Raw genomic sequence first — 25,839 nt, 5'->3', positions numbered from 1 at the left:
CACCGACCTCCACCCACAGAGCCGCACTCCACATAGAGAATAATGGAGCCTCCAGCACCGACCTCCACCCGCAGAGCTGCACTCCACATAGAGAATAATGGAGCCTCCAGCACCGACCGCCACCCAGAGCCGCACTCCACACAGAGAATAATGGAGCCTCCAGCACTGACCTCCACCCGCAGAGCCGCACTCCACATAGAGAATAATGGAGCCTCCAGCACCGACCTCCACCCACAGAGCCGCACTCCACATAGAGAATAATGGAGCCTCCAGCACCGACCTCCACCCGCAGAGCTGCACTCCACATAGAGAATAATGGAGCCTCCAGCACCGACCGCCACCCAGAGCCGCACTCCACACAGAGAATAATGGAGCCTCCAGCAGCGACCTCCACCCGCAGAGTCGCACTCCACATAGAGAATAATGGAGCCTCCAGCAGCGACCTCCACCCGCAGAGCCGCACTCCACATAGAGAATAATGGAGCCTCCAGCACCGACCTCCACCCGCAGAGCCGCACTCCACATAGAGAATAATGGAGCCTCCAGCACCGACCTCCACCCACAGAGCCGCACTCCACATAGAGAATAATGGAGCCTCCAGCACCTACCTGCACTCCACATAGAGAATAATGGAGCCTCCAGCACTGACCTCCACCCGCAGAGCCGCACTCCACATAGAGAATAATGGAGCCTCCAGCACCGACCTCCACCCACAGAGCCGCACTCCACATAGAGAATAATGGAGCCTCCAGCACCGACCTCCACCCGCAGAGCTGCACTCCACACAGAGAATAATGGAGCCTCCAGCACTGACCTCCACCCGCAGAGCCGCACTCCACATAGAGAATAATGGAGCCTCCAGCACCGACCTCCACCCACAGAGCTGCACTCCACATAGAGAATAATGGAGCCTCCAGCACTGACCTCCACCCCCAGAGCCGCACTCCACATAGAGAATAATGGAGCCTCCAGCACCGACCTCCACCCCCAGAGCCACACTCCACATAGAGAATAATGGAGCCTCCAGCAGCGACCTCCACCCGCAGAGCCGCACTCCACATAGAGAATAATGGAGCCTCCAGCAGCGACCTCCACCCGCAGAGCCACACTCCACATAGAGAATAATGGAGCCTCCAGCACCGACCTCCACCCGCAGAGCCGCACTCCACATAGAGAATAATGGAGCCTCCAGCACCGACCTCCACCCACAGAGCCGCACTCCACATAGAGAATAATGGAGCCTCCAGCACCTACCTGCACTCCACATAGAGAATAATGGAGCCTCCAGCACCGACCGCCACCCAGAGCCGCACTCCACATAGAGAATAATGGAGCCTCCAGCACCGACCTCCACCCCCAGAGCCGCACTCCACATAGAGAATAATGGAGCCTCCAGCACCGACCTCCACCCGCAGAGCCGCACTCCACATAGAGAATAATGGAGCCTCCAGCACCGACCTCCACCCGCAGAGCCGCACTCCACATAGAGGATAATGGAGCCTCCAGCACCGACCTCCACCCGCAGAGCTACACTCCACATAGAGAATAATGGAGCCTCCAGCACCGACCTCCACCCGCAGGGCCGCACTCCACATAGAGAATAATGGAGCCTCCAGCACCGACCTCCACCCGCAGAGCCGCACTCCACATAGAGAATAATGGAGCCTCCAGCACCGACCTCCACCCGCAGAGCCGCACTCCACATAGAGAATAATGGAGCCTCCAGCACCGACCTCCACCCGCAGAGCCGCACTCCACATAGAGGATAATGGAGCCTCCAGCACCGACCTCCACCCGCAGAGCCGCACTCCACATAGAGAATAATGGGGCCTCCAGCACCGACCTCCACCCGCAGAGCCGCACTCCACATAGAGAATAATGGAGCCTCCAGCACAGACCTCCACCCACAGAGCAGCACTCCACATAGAGAATAATGGAGCCTCCAGCACCGACCTCCACCCGCAGAGCCGCACTCCACATAGAGAATAATGGATCCTCCAGCACCGACCTCCACCCGCAGAGCCGCACTCCACATAGAGAATAATGAAGCCTCCAGCACCGACCTCCACCCGCAGAGCCGTACTCCACATGGAGAATAATGGGGCCCCCAGCACCGACCTCCACCCACAGAGCCACACTCCACATAGAGAATAATGGAGCCTCCAGCACCGACCTCCACCCGCAGAGCCGCACTCCACATAGAGAATAATGGAGCCTCCAGCACCGACCTCCACCCGCAGAGCCGCACTCCACATAGAGAATAATGGAGCCTCCAGCACCGACCTCCACCCCCAGAGCCGCACTCCACATAGAGAATAATGGAGCCTCCAGCACCGACCTCCACCCGCAGAGCCGCACTCCACATAGAGAATAATGGAGCCTCCAGCACCGACCTCCACCCGCAGAGCCGCACTCCACATAGAGGATAATGGAGCCTCCAGCACCGACCTCCACCCGCAGAGCTACACTCCACATAGAGAATAATGGAGCCTCCAGCACCGACCTCCACCCGCAGGGCCGCACTCCACATAGAGAATAATGGAGCCTCCAGCACCGACCTCCACCCGCAGAGCCGCACTCCACATAGAGAATAATGGAGCCTCCAGCACCGACCTCCACCCGCAGAGCCGCACTCCACATAGAGAATAATGGAGCCTCCAGCACCGACCTCCACCCGCAGAGCCGCACTCCACATAGAGGATAATGGAGCCTCCAGCACCGACCTCCACCCGCAGAGCCGCACTCCACATAGAGAATAATGGGGCCTCCAGCACCGACCTCCACCCGCAGAGCCGCACTCCACATAGAGAATAATGGAGCCTCCAGCACAGACCTCCACCCACAGAGCAGCACTCCACATAGAGAATAATGGAGCCTCCAGCACCGACCTCCACCCGCAGAGCCGCACTCCACATAGAGAATAATGGATCCTCCAGCACCTACCTCCACCCGCAGAGCCGCACTCCACATAGAGAATAATGAAGCCTCCAGCACCGACCTCCACCCGCAGAGCCGTACTCCACATGGAGAATAATGGGGCCCCCAGCACCGACCTCCACCCACAGAGCCACACTCCACATAGAGAATAATGGAGCCTCCAGCACCGACCTCCACCCGCAGAGCCGCACTCCACATAGAGAATAATGGAGCCTCCAGCACCGACCTCCACCCGCAGAGCCGCACTCCACATAGAGAATAATGGAGCCTCCAGCACCGACCTCCACCCGCAGAGCCGCACTCCACATAGAGAATAATGGGGCCTCCAGCACCGACCTCCACCCGCAGAGCCGCACTCCACATAGAGAATAATGGAGCCTCCAGCACCGACCTCCACCCGCAGAGCCGCACTCCACATGGAGAATAATGGAGCCTCCAGCACCGACCTCCACCTGCAGAGCTGCACTCCACATAGAGAATAATGGAGCCTCCAGCACCGACCTCCACCCGCAGAGCCGCACTCCACATAGAGAATAATGGAGCCTCCAGCACCGACCTCCACCCGCAGAGCCGCACTCCACATAGAGAATAATGGAGCCCCCAGCACCGCCCTCCACCCACAGAGCCGCACTCCACATAGAGAATAATGGAGCCTCCAGCACCGACCTCCACCCGCACTCCACATAGAGAATAATGGAGCCTCCAGCACTAACCTCCACACGCAGAGCCGCACTCCACATAGAGAATAATGGAGCCTCCAGCACCGACCTCCACCCGCAGAGCCGCACTCCACATAGAGAATAATGGAGCCTCCAGCACCGACCTCCACCCGCAGAGCCCACTCCACATGGAGAATAATGGAGCCTCCAGCACCGACCTCCACCCGCAGAGCCGCACTCCACATGAAGAATAATGGAGCCTCCAGCACCGACCTCCACCCGCAGAGCTGCACTCCACATAGAGAATAATGGGGCCTCCAGCACCGACCTCCACCCGCAGAGCCGCACTCCACATAGAGAATAATGGAGCCTCCAGCACCGACCTCCACCCACAGAGTCGCACTACACATAGAGAATAATGGAGCCTCCAGCACCGACCTCCACCCGCAGAGCCGCACTCCACATAGAGAATAATGGGGCCTCCAGCACCGACCTCCACCCGCAGAGCCGCACTCCACATAGAGAATAATGGAGGCTCCAGCACCGACCTCCACCCGCAGAGCCGCACTCCACATAGAGAATAATGGAGCCTCCAGCACCGACCTCCACCCGCAGAGCCGCACTCCACATAGAGAATAATGGAGCCTCCAGCACCTACCTCCACCCGCAGAGCCGCACTCCACATAGAGAATGGAGCCTCCAGCACCGACCTCCACCCGCAGAGCCGCACTCCACATAGAGAATAATGGAGGCTCCAGCACCGACCTCCACCCGCAGAGCCGCACTCCACATAGAGAATAATGGAGCCTCCAGCACCGACCTCCACCCGCAGAGCCGCACTCCACATAGAGAATAATGGAGCCTCCAGCACCTACCTCCACCCGCAGAGCCGCACTCCACATAGAGAATGGAGCCTCCAGCACCGACCTCCACCCGCAGAGCCGCACTCCACATAGAGAATAATGGGGCCTCCAGCACCGACCTCCACCCGCACTCCACATAGAGAATAATGGAGCCTCCAGCACCGACCTCCACCCGCAGAGCCGCACTCCACATAGAGAATAATGGGGCCTCCAGCACCGACCTCCACCCGCAGAGCCGCACTCCACATAGAGAATGGAGCCTCCAGCACCGACCTCCACCCGCAGAGCCGCACTCCACATAGAGAATAATGGAGCCTCCAGCACCGACCTCCACCCCCAGAGCCGCACTCCACATAGAGAATAATGGAGCCTCCAGCACCGACCTCCACCCGCAGAGCCGCACTCCACATAGAGAATAATGGAGCCTCCAGCACCGACCTCCACCCGCAGAGCCGCACTCCACATAGAGGATAATGGAGCCTCCAGCACCGACCTCCACCCGCAGAGCTACACTCCACATAGAGAATAATGGAGCCTCCAGCACCGACCTCCACCCGCAGGGCCGCACTCCACATAGAGAATAATGGAGCCTCCAGCACCGACCTCCACCCGCAGAGCCGCACTCCACATAGAGAATAATGGAGCCTCCAGCACCGACCTCCACCCGCAGAGCCGCACTCCACATAGAGAATAATGGAGCCTCCAGCACCGACCTCCACCCACAGAGCCACACTCCACATAGAGAATAATGGAGCCTCCAGCACCGACCTCCACCCGCAGAGCCGCACTCCACATAGAGAATAATGGAGCCTCCAGCACCGACCTCCACCCGCAGAGCCGCACTCCACATAGAGAATAATGGAGCCTCCAGCACCGACCTCCACCCGCAGAGCCGCACTCCACATAGAGAATAATGGGGCCTCCAGCACCGACCTCCACCCGCAGAGCCGCACTCCACATAGAGAATAATGGAGCCTCCAGCACAGACCTCCACCCACAGAGCAGCACTCCACATAGAGAATAATGGAGCCTCCAGCACCGACCTCCACCCGCAGAGCCGCACTCCACATAGAGAATAATGGATCCTCCAGCACCTACCTCCACCCGCAGAGCCGCACTCCACATAGAGAATAATGAAGCCTCCAGCACCGACCTCCACCCGCAGAGCCGTACTCCACATGGAGAATAATGGGGCCCCCAGCACCGACCTCCACCCACAGAGCCACACTCCACATAGAGAATAATGGAGCCTCCAGCACCGACCTCCACCCGCAGAGCCGCACTCCACATAGAGAATAATGGAGCCTCCAGCACCGACCTCCACCCGCAGAGCCGCACTCCACATAGAGAATAATGGAGCCTCCAGCACCGACCTCCACCCGCAGAGCCGCACTCCACATAGAGAATAATGGGGCCTCCAGCACCGACCTCCACCCGCAGAGCCGCACTCCACATAGAGAATAATGGAGCCTCCAGCACCGACCTCCACCCGCAGAGCCGCACTCCACATGGAGAATAATGGAGCCTCCAGCACCGACCTCCACCTGCAGAGCTGCACTCCACATAGAGAATAATGGAGCCTCCAGCACCGACCTCCACCCGCAGAGCCGCACTCCACATAGAGAATAATGGAGCCTCCAGCACCGACCTCCACCCGCAGAGCCGCACTCCACATAGAGAATAATGGAGCCCCCAGCACCGCCCTCCACCCACAGAGCCGCACTCCACATAGAGAATAATGGAGCCTCCAGCACCGACCTCCACCCGCACTCCACATAGAGAATAATGGAGCCTCCAGCACTAACCTCCACACGCAGAGCCGCACTCCACATAGAGAATAATGGAGCCTCCAGCACCGACCTCCACCCGCAGAGCCGCACTCCACATGGAGAATAATGGAGCCTCCAGCACCGACCTCCACCCGCAGAGCCGCACTCCACATGAAGAATAATGGAGCCTCCAGCACCGACCTCCACCCGCAGAGCTGCACTCCACATAGAGAATAATGGGGCCTCCAGCACCGACCTCCACCCGCAGAGCCGCACTCCACATAGAGAATAATGGAGCCTCCAGCACCGACCTCCACCCACAGAGTCGCACTACACATAGAGAATAATGGAGCCTCCAGCACCGACCTCCACCCGCAGAGCCGCACTCCACATAGAGAATAATGGGGCCTCCAGCACCGACCTCCACCCGCAGAGCCGCACTCCACATAGAGAATAATGGAGGCTCCAGCACCGACCTCCACCCGCAGAGCCGCACTCCACATAGAGAATAATGGAGCCTCCAGCACCGACCTCCACCCGCAGAGCCGCACTCCACATAGAGAATAATGGAGCCTCCAGCACCTACCTCCACCCGCAGAGCCGCACTCCACATAGAGAATGGAGCCTCCAGCACCGACCTCCACCCGCAGAGCCGCACTCCACATAGAGAATAATGGAGGCTCCAGCACCGACCTCCACCCGCAGAGCCGCACTCCACATAGAGAATAATGGAGCCTCCAGCACCGACCTCCACCCGCAGAGCCACACTCCACATAGAGAATAATGGAGCCTCCAGCACCTACCTCCACCCGCAGAGCCGCACTCCACATAGAGAATGGAGCCTCCAGCACCGACCTCCACCCGCAGAGCCGCACTCCACATAGAGAATAATGGGGCCTCCAGCACCGACCTCCACCCGCACTCCACATAGAGAATAATGGAGCCTCCAGCACCGACCTCCACCCGCAGAGCCGCACTCCACATAGAGAATAATGGGGCCTCCAGCACCGACCTCCACCCGCAGAGCCGCACTCCACATAGAGAATGGAGCCTCCAGCACCGACCTCCACCCGCAGAGCCGCACTCCACACAGAGAATAATGGAGCCTCCAGCACCGACCTCCACCCGCACTCCACATAGAGAATAATGGAGCCTCCAGCACTAACCTCCACACGCAGAGCCGCACTCCACATAGAGAATAATGGGGCCTCCAGCACCGACCTCCACCCGCAGAGCCGCACTCCACATAGAGAATGGAGCCTCCAGCACCGACCTCCACCCGCAGAGCCGCACTCCACACAGAGAATAATGGAGCCTCCAGCACCGACCTCCACCCGCACTCCACATAGAGAATAATGGAGCCTCCAGCACTAACCTCCACACGCAGAGCCGCACTCCACATAGAGAATAATGGAGCCTCCAGCACCGACTTCCACCCGCAGAGCCGCACTCCACATGGAGAATAATGGAGCCTCCAGCACCGACCTCCACCCGCAGAGCCGCACTCCACATAGAGAATAATGGAGCCTCCAGCACCGACCTCCACCCGCAGAGCCGCACTCCACATAGAGAATAATGGAGCCTCTAGCACCGACCTCCACCCACAGAGCCGCACTCCACATAGAGAATAATGGGGCCTCCAGCACCGACCTCCACCCGCAGAGCCGCACTCCACATAGAGAATAATGGAGCCTCCAGCACCGACCTCCACCCGCAGAGCCGCACTCCACATAGAGAATAATGGAGCCTCCAGCACCGACCTCCACCCGCAGAGCCGCACTCCACATAGACAATAATGGAGCCTCCAGCACCGACCTCCACCCACAGAGCCGCACTCCACATAGAGAATAATGGAGCCTCCAGCACCGACCTCCACCCACAGAGCCGCACTCCACATAGAGAATAATGGGGCCTCCAGCACCGACCTCCACCCGCAGAGCCGCACTCCACATAGAGAATAATGGAGCCTCCAGCACCGACCTCCACCCGCAGAGCCGCACTCCACATAGAGAATAATGGAGCCTCCAGCACCGACCTCCACCCGCAGAGCCGCACTCCACATAGAGAATAATGGAGTCTCCAGCACCGACCTCCACCCGCAGAGCCGCACTCCACATAGAGAATAATGGAGCCTCCAGCACCGACCTCCACCCGCAGAGCCACACTCCACATAGAGAATAATGGGCCTCACCACTGTGAGCTGAGCCAATTTTTTACCTTGCTGTTTGCTTAGCTTCTTCCTGCCTGACTGGAGGCTGTGAGTAGGGAGAAGACAGCACTGTGTACAAGTGGGAAATGACTGGCAATGGTTTGTTGTTGTGACTGGGCTCCTCCCATATGAGCTCATACATGATCTGTGATTGGCTGCTCAGTGTAGTGAATGCATACATGATTTGTGATTGGCTGCTCGGTGTAGTGAGAACATACATGATCTGTGATTGGCTGCTCAGTGTAGTGAATGCATACATGATTTGTGATTGGCTGGTCGGTGTAGTGAGTGCATACATGATCTGTGATTGGCTGCTCGGTGTAGTGAGTGCATACATGATTTGTGATTGGCTGCTCGGTGTAGTGAGTGCATACATGATCTGTGATTGGCTGCTCGGTGTAGTGAGTGCATACATGATCTGTGATCTACCACAACCTGCAGTCACAGACACTGGGCAGTGGTGGCTATCCATCAGCTGCAGGATGAGCAGAGGCACTGCGGAACTGGCAGCGATTAGGTTAATAACAGGAGAAGGATTTCTACATCCCATTAATTCCTGTAGTTCCTGCTGCTGTACAGTGGGAAAGTAATAATATAAATCTGAGGCAGACAAATACTGTGGACAGATCCCGGTATATGTACAATAAGGCCATGTTCACACCTTGCGTCGGGTCCCTGCGGGTTCTCCCGCAGCGGATTTGATAAATCTGCAGGGAAAAACAACTGCGGTTCTCCCTGCAGATTTATCGCGGTTTGTTCCGCGTTTTCCGCTGCGGGTTTCCGCCTATACTATTGATGCTGCATATGCAGCAATATGCAGCATCAATAGTAATGTTAAAAATAATAAAATCTGGTTATACTCACCCTCTGATGTCCGGATCTCCTGGGCGCTGTACCCGGCGGTCCGGTTCCAAAGATGCTGTGCGAGAAGGACCCTTCGTGACGTCACGGTCATGTGACCGCGACGTCACCGCAGGTCCTGGTCGCAGAGCAACTCTGACCGGACGGCCGCGTGCAGCGCCCAGGAGCTCCGGACATCAGAGGGTGAGTATAACCAGATTTTTTATTTTTTAACCCCAAATATGGTTCCCAGGGCCTGGAGGAGAGTCTCCTCTCCTCCACCCCGGGTACCACCCGCACATTATCCGCTTACTTCCCGCAACGTGGGCACAGCCCCATGCGGGAAGTAAGCGGTTCAATGTATTCCTATGGGTGCAGAATCGCAGCGATTCTGCACAAAGAAGTGACATGCTGCGGGTTGTAAACCGCTGCGTTCCCGCGCGGTTTTTCACGCAGCATGTGCACAGCGGTTTGCGGTTTCCATAGGGTTTACATGTTACTGTAAACGCTATGGAAACTGCTGCGGACCCGCAGCATCAAAATCGCGGCGGTTCCGCGGTAAAAACCGCTAAGTGTGAATATAGCCTAATAGTGTAATAAGTCAGCAGCACTGAGTCACACACGGCCTCTATAGCCCCATAAGTGTGCAATCATGGAAGGCTGCCTTTCTCTTATTTCTGCTCTTTCAGTTTTCCCTTCCCTTCTTCTAAGAGCTGCAACTTTGACTTTGTCAGCGGGAAAATAAAAAATGTGTGGGTTTGTGTTTTTTTTTGTTTTTTTTTATTGGGGTGAAAAAAATTGAGAAATTCATAACAAAACAATTACTTGAGTTGCAATTTTCCAAAACATCTGGGATTTCTAGATAATAAATGTTGGGGTACATGTGATGCTTTGATTGCTTCTTAATGCATTTTTTGTGGCATTGTGACCAAAACCCCACAATTCTAGCATTAAATACATTTTTTTTCTCTTATAGTTTTAACAGATCAAGTTAATTTTAGATTTAAATAGGTTGTTCTTTTGTGGACACGTTTATATTTTAAAAAATAAAAATAAATAAATCGCACTTCTTTATTCCGCTCTTTCACACGTCAGTATGTCTGGTGCGTGTGGTGACAGCTTCCACATGTACCGGAGACACTGACACACACAGACCCAGAGGCATATCCGGGGGGGCAGTCGGGGCTTGTGCCCGGGCGCAGCAGGTAAGGGGGCACAGTCGGGCAGCCTAATGTGGCGGTCCACATTGTCTCCCCCGGTGGCTGCATTCTGGCACCCCGGACTGAGAGTCGGCTGCAGCGCGTCAGCTCCCAGAGATCAATTGTACAGAAGCGAGTACAATTGAGCCTCAGTCTGATGGCCGGGTCAGAGCAACGTCAGCAGTGTGATCAGATCATGTGACCACGCTGCTGACGTCACTCGCCCACGCTGCAGAGGTGAACTCTGGTGGTAAGTGCTCCAGTGGAGCTGAAGACACCGAACATTAAGTGCACAGGGGGGATTTATTATGCGTGGGAAGAATTGGAGTGGTGATGGGGGGATTTTTTGTGTGTGAGGAGAATTTGAGTGGGGATGGGGGTGTTTAATGTGGGAGGAGATTTGGAGGGGGATGGGGGATTTAATGTGTGGGGAGATTTGGAGTATAGATGGGGTTATGTATTGTGTGTGGGAAGATATGTAGTGGGGATGGGGCACTTTAATTTGTGGGGGAGATTTGAGGACACAAAATGAAGAGCAAAGGGGTAGCTGGGGGGCATGTATGAGAAAACAGTACGGGGAATGGGGGGCATGTATGAGGAAACAGTATGGGGGAATGGGGAGCATGTATGAGGAAACAGTATGGGGGAATGTATGAGGAAACAGTATGGGGAAATGGGGCATGTACGAGGAAACAGTATGGGGGAATGGGGGCATCTACGAGGAAACAGTATGGGGAATGAGGGGCATGTATGAGGAAACAATACTGGGCAATGGGGGGCATGTATGAGGAAACAGTATGGGGGAATGGGGGCATGTACGAGGAAACAGTACTAGGAAATGGGAGCATGTATAAGGAAACAGTATGGGGGATGGGTGAAGACAGTATGGGGAGCAAACGGGAGAATGTATGAGTAGTGATGTGAAAAATTTATGTGGACAGAGTACGGGGAGTGAAGGTGATGGGATGTGTGCAGACACAGTATGGGGAGTCAGGTGAGCAGGCAGTATAGAAAGTGAGGGGGTAAATATATGAGGAGACAGTATGGTGAACAAGGGGGATGTGAGAGGAGACCGTATGAGGAGGGAGGGGAATAGTGTGAGGAGACAGTATGGGGGAGAAAAGTGAGTGGGCACAGAATAGTGAGGGCGTAGCATGGAGGGACAGTGTAAGGGCACAGCCAGGAGGGGACAGTATACCAAGAAGGAGGGAGTGTGATGAGAGTACAGTAGAAATACTGTGAAGAGGGGGCCGGTATGGAAAGGAGAGGTCAGTATGAACTTTATGAAGCGCATGTACCATAAGAGGGACAGTGTGGGGGTCATATTTTGCGCAGACAATATAGTGAGGGGCAATTTTTTTTTATTCAGGAGCATTAAAATTACACTTCTATCTTTAAGGGCATCATGTGGAGATTTTCTGCAAAAGAGCGGAGAAGAAGGAAGTCTGCAGAGATGAGCTGTGGATGAGAAAAGTCATGGGGTCTGAACAAGATGAAGAAAAGAAGAACGGCAACAGAGACGACGGTTTGTAATGAGTCTGCAGTCATTCTATGTGACTGCAGACTTCTGAATTCTCACAGTGTGCACTGCACGCTGTCAGGATTCTCCCTTGCTGGTGATTTACATACATGCGGTCATGTGCTGACTAGACATGTGTGGCCTCAGTCAATGAAAATGAACTGCTTAAAAAAACAGCCGCACTCAAGATATGAATTTTCAAATGCAATATATAGGTGAGATTTATTGAAAACACAGTGTTAATAAAGTATCGAGGTAACGTTTCGACCCCGTGATGGGTCTTTATCAAACCTCACTTTAAGGCTACGGTCACACTATCAGTATGTGGTCAGTATTTTACATCAGTATTTGTAAGCCAAACCAGGAGTGGAACAAACAGAGAAGAAAGCTATAAGGCCGGTTTCACACGTCAGTGGCTCCGGTACGTGAGGTGACAGTTTCCTCACGTACCGGAGCCACTGACACACGAAGACACATTAAAATCAATGCATCTTTTCAGATGTCATTGATTTTTTGCGGACCGTGTCTCCGTGTGCCAAACACGGAGACATGTCAGTGTTCGTGGGAGCGCACGTATTACACGGACCCATTAAAGTCAATGGGTCCGTGTAAAACACATACCGCACACGGACGTTGTCTGTGTGCAGTCCGTGTGCCGTGCAGGAGACAGCGCTACATTAAGCGCTGTCCCCCCCACTGGTGCTGAAGCCCCATTCATATCTTCCCTGCACCAGCGTTTGTTGTAGAGAAGATATGAATATTAGTGTGTAAAATCAATATCCAGGTCCCCCCCCCCCCCCCGCACACCGCTCCCCCCCTCCTGCTGTGATTAAAATACTCTGCGGAATATGTTAGCTCTGTATAAAAAGTAAAGATAATAATAATCTCAAACAAGGAGAAGACTGATCAGAGATGCAGCCAAGAGGCCCATGATCTCGCTGGATGAACTGCAGAGATCTACAGCTGAGGTGGGACAGTCTGTCCATAGGACAACAATCAGTCGTACACTGCACAAATCTGGCCTTTATGGAAGAGTGGCAAGAAAAAAGCCATTTCTCAAAGATATTCATAAAAAGTGTCATTTAAAGTTTGCAACAAGCCACCTGGGAGACAGAGCAAACATGTAGAAGAAGGTGCTCTGGTCAGATGAAACCAAAATCTAACTTTTTGGCAACAATGCCAAACGATATGTTTGGCGTAAAGGCAACACAGCTCATCACCCTGAACACACCATCCCCACTGTCAAACATGGTGGTGGCAGCATCGTGGTTTGGGTCTGCTTTTCTTCAGCAGGGATAGGGAAAATGGTTAAAATTGAAGGGAAGATGGACGCAGCCAAACACAGGACCATTCTTGAAGAAAACCTGTTGGAGTCTGCAAAAGACCTGAGACTGGGATGGAAATTTGTCTTCCAACAACACAATGATCCCAAACATAATGCAAAATCTACAATGGAATGATTCACAAATAAATGTATCCAGGTGTTAGAATGGCCAAGTCAAAGTCCAGACCTCAATCCAATCGAGAATTTGTGGAAAGAGCTGAAAACTGCTGTTCACAAACGATCTCCATCAAACCTCACTGAGCTCGAGCTGTTTGCCAAGGAAGAATGGGCAAGAATTTCAGTCTCTCGATGTACAAAACTGATAGAGACATATCCCAAGCGACTTGCAGCTGTAATCACAGCATAAGGTGGTTAAACAAAGTATTAAGTTAAAGTGGCTGAATAATATTGAACGCCCCACTTTTCAGTTTTAGAATTTCCACAAAAATGTATAATAACCAATAAATTTCGTTCAACTTCACAATTGTGTTCCACTTGTTGTTGATTCTTCACCAAAAATTTACATTTGGTATCTTTATGTTTGAAGCATGATGTATGAAAAGGATGAAAAGTTACAGGGAGCCGAATACCGTATTTTCTGCTTTGTAAGACGCACTTTATTTCCCCCAAATTTGGGGGGGAAATGGAGGGCGTCTTACAAAGCGGATATACCGCTTACCATTACAGGCTGGGATGAGGAGTTGTCCGCCGATGCAGTTGTCCGCTGCTGCTACGGGTGATGCTGGAGGCTCTTGTGCTGCGGGGGGCTCTGGTGACATTTTGTGAGAGACCAGAGTCCCCCGGCAGTTCGTCCACTCTTTCCTGTATGACTGACTCTTGGAAAATGGCCGCCGGAATCTCGGGAGATGAGATTTCAGGGCTGAGATCTCATCTCTCGATATCTTGGTCCCAAGATCTCCATCTGCGCATGCGCCGCCTCCCGGCGGCCATTTTCCCGAAGTCCACCGCACAGGAAAGCATGGACGAACTGCTGGGAGCTCTGGCCTTTCACAAAATGTGGGCAGAGCCCCCCCCGCAGCACCGGAGCCCCCCCGCAGCACCGGAGCCCCCCTGCAGACCCCCTCATCCCAGCCTGCAGCACAGGAGCCCCCCTGCAGACCCCCTCATCCCAGCCTGCAGCACAGGAGCCCCCCTGCAGACCCCCGCATCCCAGCCTGCAGCAATGCTCCACTCCTGCCTCCAGCAACGACCCTGGGACCCTGATCCACCGCAGCCACAACCCTTGGTAAGCAATAAGATGCATGGATTATAAGAAGCCCCCCAATTTATTAAAAAAAGTTTTTTCCCATTTTTCTCCTCAAAATTTGGAGTGCGTCTTATAATCCGGAGCGTCTTACAAAGCGAAAAATACAGTACTTTAAAAAAAAAAATATTGCATCCTCGCATTGCACACGGATGACATACGGATCACTGTTAGAGAACATTGATGCGATTCTCGTGTATGAAAAACGGACCGATTTTTATACGTTATGTGTGACTCCAGCCTAAGGCCACCAATGGTAAAGTCGTGGACACCTCTGTAAACCTGTTCTACAGGCAATACTGTCTCAATGATCATTACTAGAACTTCACTGTCACTAGAGTCAGCATGTAACCAGTTGCTGCAGCCATATGACTTGCTGGGAATTGTAGTGCTGTGCACAACCAGCAGGGAAAGTTGGGAGCATTTAGACATTTTTGTTTTAGGTGAAATAAACTCATTTTTCTATGTAATCTGCTTTTCTTCCATCCTGTAATCTGCATGTGTGCGGTGCAGAGAGCAGAGTTAGGCTGCCCTCACACTAGCAGTATTTGGTCAGTATTTTACATCAGTATTTGTAGCCAAAACCAGGAGTGGGTGATAAATACAGAAGTGGTGCATATGTTTCTATTATGCGTTTCCTCTAATTGTTCCACTCCTGGTTTTGGCTTAGAAATACTGATGTAAAATACTGGCCAAATACTGCTAGTGTGACGGCAGCCTCACCCTGTAAGGCCGGAGTCACACTACCGTATAATAGGGACAATAGGGATAAAACATCGCATAGCACTCGGACCAGTATTAATCTGTGGGGAAACTCAGATCACCGTTTTTTTTCTCGGGCGTATTCAGCATGCTGAGATTTTACACGTATATCGGCTGACTCTCGCCAATGGAAGTCTATGGGTGTGAGAAAAAAAATCGCACACCACACCGACCATCCGTGTGACTTGCGAGAAATACGCACACATTTTACTCACTTCTGCTCATTGAGTCATTAAATTCAATGAGGGAAAAAGTGATAAAAGTAAAGCCATACGGATGTTATACGGATACATGTGTGCGAGAAAATCGCATCATCGCATTGCAAACGCATTACACACGGATCACCAAATGGAGAACATTGGTGCAATTCCTGGCCATCAAAATCAGACTGATTTTTTATACGTTGAGTGTGACTCCGGCCTGGAAAATGTCTCCAAGGATTTACTGATAAGAATGTTCTCCAGCACCGACAGATGTCACAGCACTGACTAATGGAGAAACCACAAATATTAGAGAATAACACAAGTCACAATACAGACGAAGCAAGGGCCTGTTCCCAGGAGCTACAGTCTGAGAAATGGCTAAAAAGCCTCCACTAGGCTCCAGTACAGCTGTATAATGAGGCCCAGGCTTTATAGTGAAGGGACTGGAGCGAGGGCCTGTTCCCAGGAGCTACAGGCTGAGAAATGGCTAAAAAGCCTCCACTAGGACCCTGTACAGCTGTATAATGAGGCCGAGGCTTTATAGTGAAGGAACTGGAGCGAGGGCCTGTTCCCAGGAGCTACAGTCTGAGAAACGGCTAAAAAGCCTCCACTAGGCTCCAGTACAGCTGTATAATGAGGCCCAGGCTTTATAGTGAAGGGACTGGAGCGAGGGCCTGTTCCCAGGAGCTACAGTCTGAGAAACGGCTAAAAAGCCTCCACTAGGCTCCAGTACAGCTGTATAATGAGGCCCAGGCTTTATAGTGAAGGGACTGGAGCGAGGGCCTGTTCCCAGGAGCTACAGTCTGAGAAACGGCTAAAAAGCCTCCACTAGGCCCCTGTACAGCTGTATAATGAGGCCCAGGCTTTATAGTGAAGGGACTGGAGTGAGGGCCTGTTCCCAGGAACTACAGTCTGAGAAATGGCTAAAAAGCCTCCACTAGGCTCCTGTACAGCTGTATAATGAGGCCGAGGCTTTATAGTGAAGGGACTGGAGCGAGGGCCTGTTCCCAAGAGCTACTGTCTGAGAAATGGCTAAAAAGCCTTCACTAGACTCCTGTACAGCTGTATAATGAGGCCCAGGCTTTATAGTGAAGGGACTGGAGCGAGGGCCTGTTCTCAGGAGCTACAGTCTGAGAAATAGCTAAAAAGCCTCCACTAGGCTCCTGTACAGCTGTATAATGAGGCCCAGGCTTTATAGTGAAGGGACTGGAGCGAGGGCCTGTTCCCAGGAACTACAGTCTGAGAAATGGCTAAAAAGTCTCCACTAGACTCCTGTATAGCTGTATAATGAGGCCCAGACTTTATAGTGAAGGGACTGGAGCGAGGGCCTGTTCCCAGGAGCTACAGTCTGAGAAATGGCTAAAAAGCCTCCACTAGGCTCCTGTACAGCTATATAATGAGGCCCAGGCTTTATAGAGAAGGGACTGGAGCGAGGGTCTGTTCCCAGGAGCTACAGTCTGAAAAATGGCTAAAAAGCCTCCACTAGACCCCTGTACAGCTGTATAATGAGGCCCGGGCTTTATAGTGAGGGGACTGGAGCGAGGGCCTGTTCCCAGGAGCTACAGTCTGAGAAATGGCTAAAAGCCTCCACTAGACCCCTGTACAGCTGTATAATGAGGCCCAGGCTTTATAGTGAAGGGACTGGAGTGAGGGCCTGTTCCCAGGAGCTACAGTCTGAGAAATGGCTAAAAAGCCTCCACTAGGCTCCTGTACAGCTGTATAATGAAGCCCAGGCTTTATAGTGAAGGGACTGGAGCGAGGGCCTGTTCCCAGGAGCTACAGTCTGAGAAATGGCTAAAAAGCCTCCACCAGGCCCCTGTACAGCTGTAGAATGAGGCCCAGGCTTTATAGTGAAGGGACTGGAGCGAGGGCCTGTTCCCAGGAGCTACAGTCTGAGAAATGGCTAAAAAGCCTCCACTAGGCCCCTGTACAGCTGTATAATGAGGCCCAGGCTTTATAGTGAAGGGACTGGAGCGAGGGCCTGTTCCCAGGAGCTACAGTCTGAGAAATGGCTAAAAAGCCTCCACTAGGCTCCTGTACAGCTGTATAATGAGGCCCAGGCTTTATAGTGAAGGGACTGGAGCGAGGGCCTGTTCCCAGGAGCTACAGTCTGAGAAATGGCTAAAAAGCCTCCACTAGGCTCCTGTACAGCTGTATAATGAAGCCCAGGCTTTATAGTGAAGGGACTGGAGCGAGGGCCTGTTCCCAGGAGCTACAGTCTGAGAAATGGCTAAAAAGCCTCCACTAGGCTCCTGTACAGCTGTATAATGAGGCCCAGGCTTTATAGTGAAGGGACTGGAGTGAGGGCCTGTTCCCAGGAGCTACAGTCTGAGAAATAGCTAAAAAGCCTCCACTAGACGCGTGTACAGCTGTATAATGAGGCCCAGGCTTTATAGTGAGGGGAATGGAGCGAGGGCTTGTTCCCAGGAGCTACAGGCTGAGAAATGGCTAAAAAGCCTCCACTAGGCCCCTGTACAGCTGTATAATGAGGCCCAGGCTTCATAGTGAAGGGACTGGAGCGAGGGCCTGTTCCCAGGAGCTACAGTCTGAGAAATGGCTAAAAAGCCTCCACTAGGCTACTGTACAGCTGTATAATGAGGCCCAGGCTTTATAGTGAAGGGACTGGAGCGAGGGCCTGTTCCCAGGAGCTACAGTCTGAGAAATGGCTAAAAAGCCTCCACTAGGCGCCAGTACAGCTGTATAATGAGGCCCAGGCTTTATAGTGAAGGGACTGGAGCGAGGGCCTGTTCCCAGGAGCTACAGTCTGAGAAATGGCTAAAAAGCCTCCACTAGACGCCTGTACAGCTGTATAATGAGGCCCAGGCTTTATAGTGAGGGGACTGGAGCGAGGGCCTGTTCCCAGGAGCTACAGTCTGAGAAATGGCTAAAAAGCCTCCACTAGGCTCCTGTACAGCTGTATAATGAGACCCAGGCTTCATAGTGAGGGGACTGGAGCGAGGGCCTGTTCCCAGGAGCTACAGTCTGAGAAATGGCTAAAAAGCCTCCACTAGACGCCTGTACAGCTGTATAATGAGGCCCAGGCTTTATAGTGAGGGGACTGGAGCGAGGGCCTGTTCCCAGGAGCTACAGTCTGAGAAATGGCTAAAAAGCCTCCACTAGGCTCCTGTACAGCTGTATAATGAGGCCCAGGCTTTATAGTGAAGGGACTGGAGCGAGGGCCTGTTCCCAGGAGCTACAGTCTGAGAAATGGCTAAAAAGCCTCCACTAGGCCCCAGTACAGCTGTATAATGAGGCCCAGGCTTCATAGTGAAGGGACTGGAGCGAGGGCCTGTTCCCAGGAGCTACAGTCTGAGAAATGGCTAAAAAGCCTCCACTAGGCTCCTGTACAGCTGTATAATGAGGCCCAGGCTTTATAGTGAAGGGACTGGAGCGAGGGCCTGTTCCCAGGAGCTACAGTCTGAGAAATGGCTAAAAAGCCTCCACTAGGCTCCTGTACAGCGGTATAATGAGGCCCAGGCTTCATAGTGAGGGGACTGGAGCGAGGGCCTGTTCCCAGGAGCTACAGTCTGAGAAATGGCTAAAAAGCCTCCACTAGGCCCCTGTACAGCTGTATAATGAGGCCCAGGCTTTATAGTGAGGGGACTGGAGCGAGGGCCTGTTCCCAGGAGCTACAGGCTGAGAAATGGCTAAAAAGCCTCCACTAGGCCCCAGTACAGCTGTATAATGAGGCCCAGGCTTCATAGTGAAGGGACTGGAGCGAGGGCCTGTTCCCAGGAGCTACAGTCTGAGAAATGGCTAAAAAGCCTCCACTAGGCCCCAGTACAGCTGTATAATGAGGCCCAGGCTTCATAGTGAGGGGACTGGAGGGAGAAAAGTGTGAAAAGTAGCTGTAAGAAGAGCCAGAATGCCCATAACTGACCTGCAGAGCTGCAATCCACAAAGATGGCAGATCTGTGCGCACACACAAAGGACCTGTGATGAGGTCACAGGACGGGAGGAGTCAGGGGTCACATGATCAGGGGCCTCAGTGTATGCAGGACTCTGCTGTGCTGGTTGTTATGGTGCTGGATGAGAGGAAGTTTATGTGGGGGGTCAGGAGGGGTTAACAGTGTGGATGTAGCAGAGCCGTGTGTGTACGTGTGTGTATGGCCACCACTGACCAGAATGTAGAGACACCAAACAGCATTAAAATAATAACCAACAATATGATGGAAGAGAGAAAAGAACCAGCCACCAGCAAAGCCAGCACCACAGACCCCCATCAGCAGCACCTTAGCCCACCCAAGACATCGCAAAGTCCTGATATTGTCCTAATAATGGACTCAAATCCTGAAACCAGAGAGATGGAAGAGAGAACAGAACCAGCCAGCACCACAGACCTCCGTCAGCAGCACCTTAGCCCACCCAAGACATCGCAAAGTTCTGATACTGTCCTAATAATGGACTCAAATCCTGAAACCACAGAGATGGAAGAGAGAAGAGAACCAGCCACCAGCAAAGCCAGCATCACAGACCCCCATCAGCAGCACCGTAGCCCACCCAAGACATCGCAAAGTCCCGATATTGTCCTAATAATGGACTCAAATGGGAAGTACCTAAATACACAGCAGCTATTCCCAGGAAAACAGGTCCGTACAATCCGCTGTGCAAGTATTGAACAGGTGACAGAGGTCATCAGTAGACCACGGTTTACCAACCCAAAGCACATTATTATACACACGGGTACAAACAATCGGCCAGACCAGCAGATCGCAGAACAACTGATCAACCTGGCAAAGATGGCAAACCTAAAATTCCCGGACAGTAAAATCATTCTGTCATCGCTGCTTCCAAGAAAGGACATACCCAGGCCAACCACCCAAGCCATCAATGCAGAACTGACTGAAAAGATCAAGACTGTGCCAAACGTGACCCTGGCACAACACCTCTCCATAAACAACAGTCACCTGCACGATGATAAACACCTCAACAAACAAGGGGTCAGCCTCCTGGCCAAAGAGCTGAAGGACATCGTGCTAAACAGAGACCCCGGGCCTGGATTCAACAGTGGCCATAATCACACTGAAAGACCCCCGAGAACGATAAAGCAGAAAACCCCAAGGCTACCTCCTGAAGCTGGAAACAAAGCTCTTCACCCAGTGTCAGACCATCGGAGGTGGAGACCTCCACCGAGGAGACCACCAAGCCCACACAGATACATGCAGAGCAGAGATAGGGATGAGATAATAAACCTGCTCAATGAACTGCGCAGAATAATAATGTGACTGGATGGAATCAAGCACCGCTATAAAACGGTCAGAAATCCAGTTTGTCCCACACAGCCATACTCATTACAAGGTATATACACACAAACCACACAGAAGAATGTCTTCACTTACAATCAGCAGCTGGAATATCCAGGGTCTCAACGCCTCAACCTTCGGATCTAAAACAAAGGACCCTGATTTTATACAAAGTCTGAAAAATATAGACATTCAGATCCTCCTGAAAACATGGACCAGAGCCGAAAACGAATCCCTGGTGCCTATTGGATACAAGGAATTCTGGGTCCATGCCCAGAAAAATAAAAATATCAAACAGGGCCGTGGCTCAGGAGGAGTAGCGATCTGGTATAAAGAGGAGCTCCACCAGTACATCAAACCGGTGAAGAAAGGAGGCAGCCACATATGGATCAGAATCAGCAGCTCCATCCTCACCTGTCAGTCTGATGTCCACCTCTGTGCCACCTATATACCACCGCCAGAGTCCCCCTACTTCAATCCAGACTGCTTCGAGATCTTACAAAGAGAAGCCGCCCATTATCAGGCCCTGGGCAAAGTTCTTATCTTTGGAGACCTCAATGCAAGAACAGGGAGAGAGAGAGACTTCCTGACCACGGATGGAAACATCTACATACTTGGAGCAGAGAATGACGGCCAAGACCCTGTACACACTGAGAGAAACAGCTATGACAGTACAGTCAACAAAAGTGGCAGAAAGCTCCTGAACGTATGTAAAAGTTTAGGACTTCATATCCTTAATGGACGAAGCAAGGGTGACTCCTTAGGAAGGAATACACTAAACTCCCATGTAGGGAGGAGTGTAGTAGATTACGCCATTACAGACCTGAACCTGGCAGATGTCAGCGCCTTCATAGTTACCCCACAAACGCACCTGTCAGACCACAGCCAACTTCTTCTGTACATGAAATCTACAGAGAAACCATCCACTCAGAAGCCACAGCAGAGCGGCCTCTTCACACGGCCTCCATCCTATAAATGGTCCAAAATGTCGGCACTAAAATATAAAGAAGCTTCCAGCAGACCTGAAATACAGCGGATGCTCCACCACTTCTACAACCTCAAGTACATGCCAAACCCAGAGGGAGTGAGCCAAGCAGCAAAGGACCTCAACAATATATTCTACGCAATGGCCAGACTGTCCGACCTTAAAAAAGTCGACTACAAGAGACCAAAAGAAACACAGGTCAATGGCTGGTTTGACAGAGAATGTAAAGCTATACGGAACACCCTGAGAACAGCCTCCAACAAGAAACACAGAGCCCCCAACCACCTGGGTCTGAGGGAAGCCTATGACTCCATACAAAAGCAGTACAAAACCATCCTCAGGAGGAAGAAGCAGAGTTACATCTCTACCAAGCTCAATCAACTCCAAGACGCCCTCCAAGACAACTCCTTCTGGGAACTATGGAACCACATGGGCACCAAAGACAAGAAAAACAACAACCATATCCAAAATGGCAACCTCTGGCTCCAATACTTCAGAGACCTCTATAAAGACATTCCAAAGGAAGGACTAAGCCAAGAACAGGAAAACATAATGGCGAAACTAAAAGCAATGGAGGAAAAAATCAAAAACTTCCAAAACCCGGTGGATACACCTATAACTCTACAGGAAGTAACCGAGAGACTCTCCTCCATAAGATGTAGAAAAGCCGGTGGCCTGGATGGAATCCTACCAGAAATGCTGAAGTACAGCCCACCAGAAATACAGGCTGCAATGGTTAAACTCTTCAATATTGTACTGAGTGCCGGCTACTTCCCTCGTACCTGGAACCAAGGCCTCATCACACCCATCCACAAGAGTGGGGACAGGTATGACCCAGCCAACTACAGAGGCATATGCGTCAGCAGCAACCTGGGAAAACTGTTCAACAGTATCCTGAACAAGAGGATCCTCACCGAGCACAACGTCCACAGCAAGAGCCAAGCAGGGTTCGTGCCGAACCACCGCACCACTGACCACATCTATACTCTGCACAGCCTCATTCAGAAACACGTCTACAATACAAAGAATGGGAAGATATATGCCTGCTTTGTGGACTTTAAAAAGGCCTTTGATTCAGTGTGGCACCCGGGCTTATTCCTGAAACTGCTGGAGAGTGGAATAGGAGGAAAGACCTACTATGTCATCAAAAGCTCCTACACCGAGAACAGCTGCAGCGTGAGTGTGAGCGGCAAAAGAACGGCTTTTTTCCAGCAGAGCCGCGGAGTAAGACAAGGCTGCAGCCTAAGCCCAACGCTCTTCAACATCTACATCAACGAGCTGGCTACCGCCCTGGAATCCTCCTCAGCACCAGGTCTCACCCTCCACGACGCTCAGGTGAAATTCCTGCTGTATGCAGATGACCTGCTGCTGCTGTCACCAACCGAGAAAGGCCTCCAGGACAACCTGAAAATCCTAGAGAAATTCAGCTCCACCTGGGCCCTACCGGTCAACCTAAAGAAAACCAACACCATGGTGTTCCAGAGGAGAAAGAGAAGATCAGACCAACACCCATCATTTATCCTCAACAACTGCGACCTCACAGGAACGGACAAATATACCTACCTGGGCCTAGAGATTCACCGGTCAGGGAACTTCAAACAAGCCATAGAGACCCTGAAAGACAAGGCCTGCAAAACCTTCTATGCCATCCGAAGGACACTCTACCATCTGAAGCCACCAGTGAGGGTCTGGCTAAAAATCTTCGACTCCATCATCGCCTCAATCCTCCTGTATGGCAGCGAAGTCTGGGGTCCTCACACCTACCCAGACTGGTCAAAGTGGGATTCCAGTCCAACAGAAATATTCCACCTGGAATTCTGCAAGCACCTTCTCCAGGTCCATCGGAGCACCTCCAACAGTGCTTGTCGGGCCGAGCTGGGCAGATTCCCTCTACACCTAACAGTTCTAAAGAGGGCGCTGTCATTCCGGGCTCACCTGCATAGGAGCAATCCAAGCTCCCATCACCATAAAGCCCTGATACATGAAGGTGAAACAGAAAAACCAGAACCCCCGGAACAGCCCAGCCAAACCCAACCGGAGCAGAACACCAATCACAACAACCTGACAAAAGCCGGAATCAGGAAGATGGCAGACGAAGGCCAGGAGAGGTATGTCAGTGACTGGAAAAATGATATCATCAGCTCACAGAAACTGACCATGTACCGGAGCCTACAGAGAGACTACAGACTGGCCCCATATCTGGAGAAACTCCCGGACCCCAGAGACCGCCAGATCCTGAGCCGATATAGACTCAGTGCCCACAGTCTGGCCATCGAATGTGGCCGACACAGGCAGAGCTACAAGCCCAGGGAGGAAAGACTATGCCAACACTGTGATCAGGAGGCCATAGAGGACGAAACCCACTTCCTGCTACACTGCTCCAAATACTCAGCAGTGAGGGACACTCACTTCAGGAGACTCTCACATCTCTTCCCAGACTTCACCACCATGAAGGAGGAAGAGAAAACATATATCCTGCTGGGAGAAGAAGAGAGAGCAGTGGAGATAGCAGCGCGGTATGTGAGCGAATGTCACAGACTGTGAGAAAGAACTATGATGCCATGGACTATAGCCCCCACCCTGGATCTGCCCCATCCACCTCCCCTATGCCATGGACTATAACCCCCACAATGGATCTGCCCCCATCCACCTCCCCTAGGCCATGGACTATAACCCCCACAATGGATCTGCCCCATCCACCTCCCCTATGCCATGGACTATAGCCCCCACAATGGACTTGCCCCATCCACCTCCCCTATGCCATGGACTATAGCCCCCACCCTGGATCTGCCCCATCCACCTCCCCCACAGCTCCTACCCAACATCCCCACAGTCCCTATCCCTATTGCCTCTATACACTTGCTTTGGCAAAACTGATGTGTATTTGGTCCTGCCAATAAAGCTTCTTTGAATCTTTTGTGTACGGTCTACTGTGTACTGACCCCCCCTATGTACATTGTATACCCCCAGCTTCGGTCACAGACCCCTCTGTGTACATTGTATACACCCGTATACCCCCAGCTTCAGTCGCAGACCCCCCTGTGTACACTATATATACCTGTATACCTGCAGCATTAGTCACAGACCCCCATGTATGCTGTAAACACCCGTATACCCCCAGCTTCAGTCGCAGACCCCTCTGTACACTGTATACACCCGTACACCCCCAGCTTCAGTCGCAGACCCCTCTGTGTACACTGTATACATCCATATACCTCCAGCTTCAGTCGCAGACCTCTCTGTGTACTCTGTATACACCAGTATACCCCCAGCTTCAGTCGCAGACCCCTCTGTGTACGCAGTATACACCTGTATACCCACAGCTTCGCTCACAGACCCCCCCTGTGTACACTGTATACACCCGTATACCCCTAGCTTCAGTCGCAGACCCCTCTGTGTACACTGTATACCCCCAGCTTCAGTTGCAGGCCCCCTGTGTACACTGTATACACCTGTGTACGCTGTATACACCCGTATACCCCCAGCTTCGCTCACAGACCCCCCCTGTGTACACTGTATACACCCGTATACCCCCAGCTTCAGTCGCAGACCCCCCTGTGTACGCTATATATACCTGTATACCCGCAGCATCAGTCACAGACCCCCATGTATGCTGTAAACACCCGTATACCCCCAGCTTCGGTCGCAGACCCCTCTGTACACTGTATACACCCGTACACCCCCAGCTTCAGTCGCAGACCCCTCTGTGTACACTGTATACATCCATATACCTCCAGCTTCGGTCGCAGACCTCTCTGTGTACTCTGTATACACCCGTATACCCCCAGCTTCAGTCGCAGACCCCTCTGTGTATGCTGCATACACCCGTATACCCCCAGCTTCCCTCACAGACCCCTCTGTGTACACTGTATACACCCGTATACCCCCAGCTTCGGTCACAGACCCCTCTGTGTATGCTGTATACACCCGTATACTCCCAGCTTCAGTCGCAGACCCCTCTGTGTATGCTGTATACCCCCATATACCCCCAGCTTCGGTCGCAGACCCCTCTGTGTACGCTGTATACACCCATATACCCCCAGCTTCGGTCACAGACTCCTCT

The 25,839-nt window shown here is 52.5% G+C and overlaps 1 protein-coding gene across 1 annotated transcript in view; it reads right to left on the bottom strand.

Moving 5' to 3' along the window:
• The window catches only part of LOC138663565 (gastrula zinc finger protein XlCGF57.1-like), a 109,520-nt gene extending 90,056 nt beyond the window's left edge, over positions 1-19,464 (bottom strand). Inside the window, exon 1 of the mRNA XM_069749811.1 lies at positions 19,429-19,464. The gene's annotated coding sequence lies outside the window, so the exon portion shown is untranslated. The remainder of the gene's footprint in view (positions 1-19,428) is intronic.
• Between the last annotated feature and the right edge of the window lie 6,375 nt (positions 19,465-25,839).

Source organism: Ranitomeya imitator, chromosome 2 (genome assembly GCF_032444005.1).
Source record: "Ranitomeya imitator isolate aRanImi1 chromosome 2, aRanImi1.pri, whole genome shotgun sequence".
NCBI lineage: Eukaryota > Metazoa > Chordata > Amphibia > Anura > Dendrobatidae > Ranitomeya > Ranitomeya imitator.
This window is presented reverse-complemented; position numbering and strand designations above follow the sequence as displayed.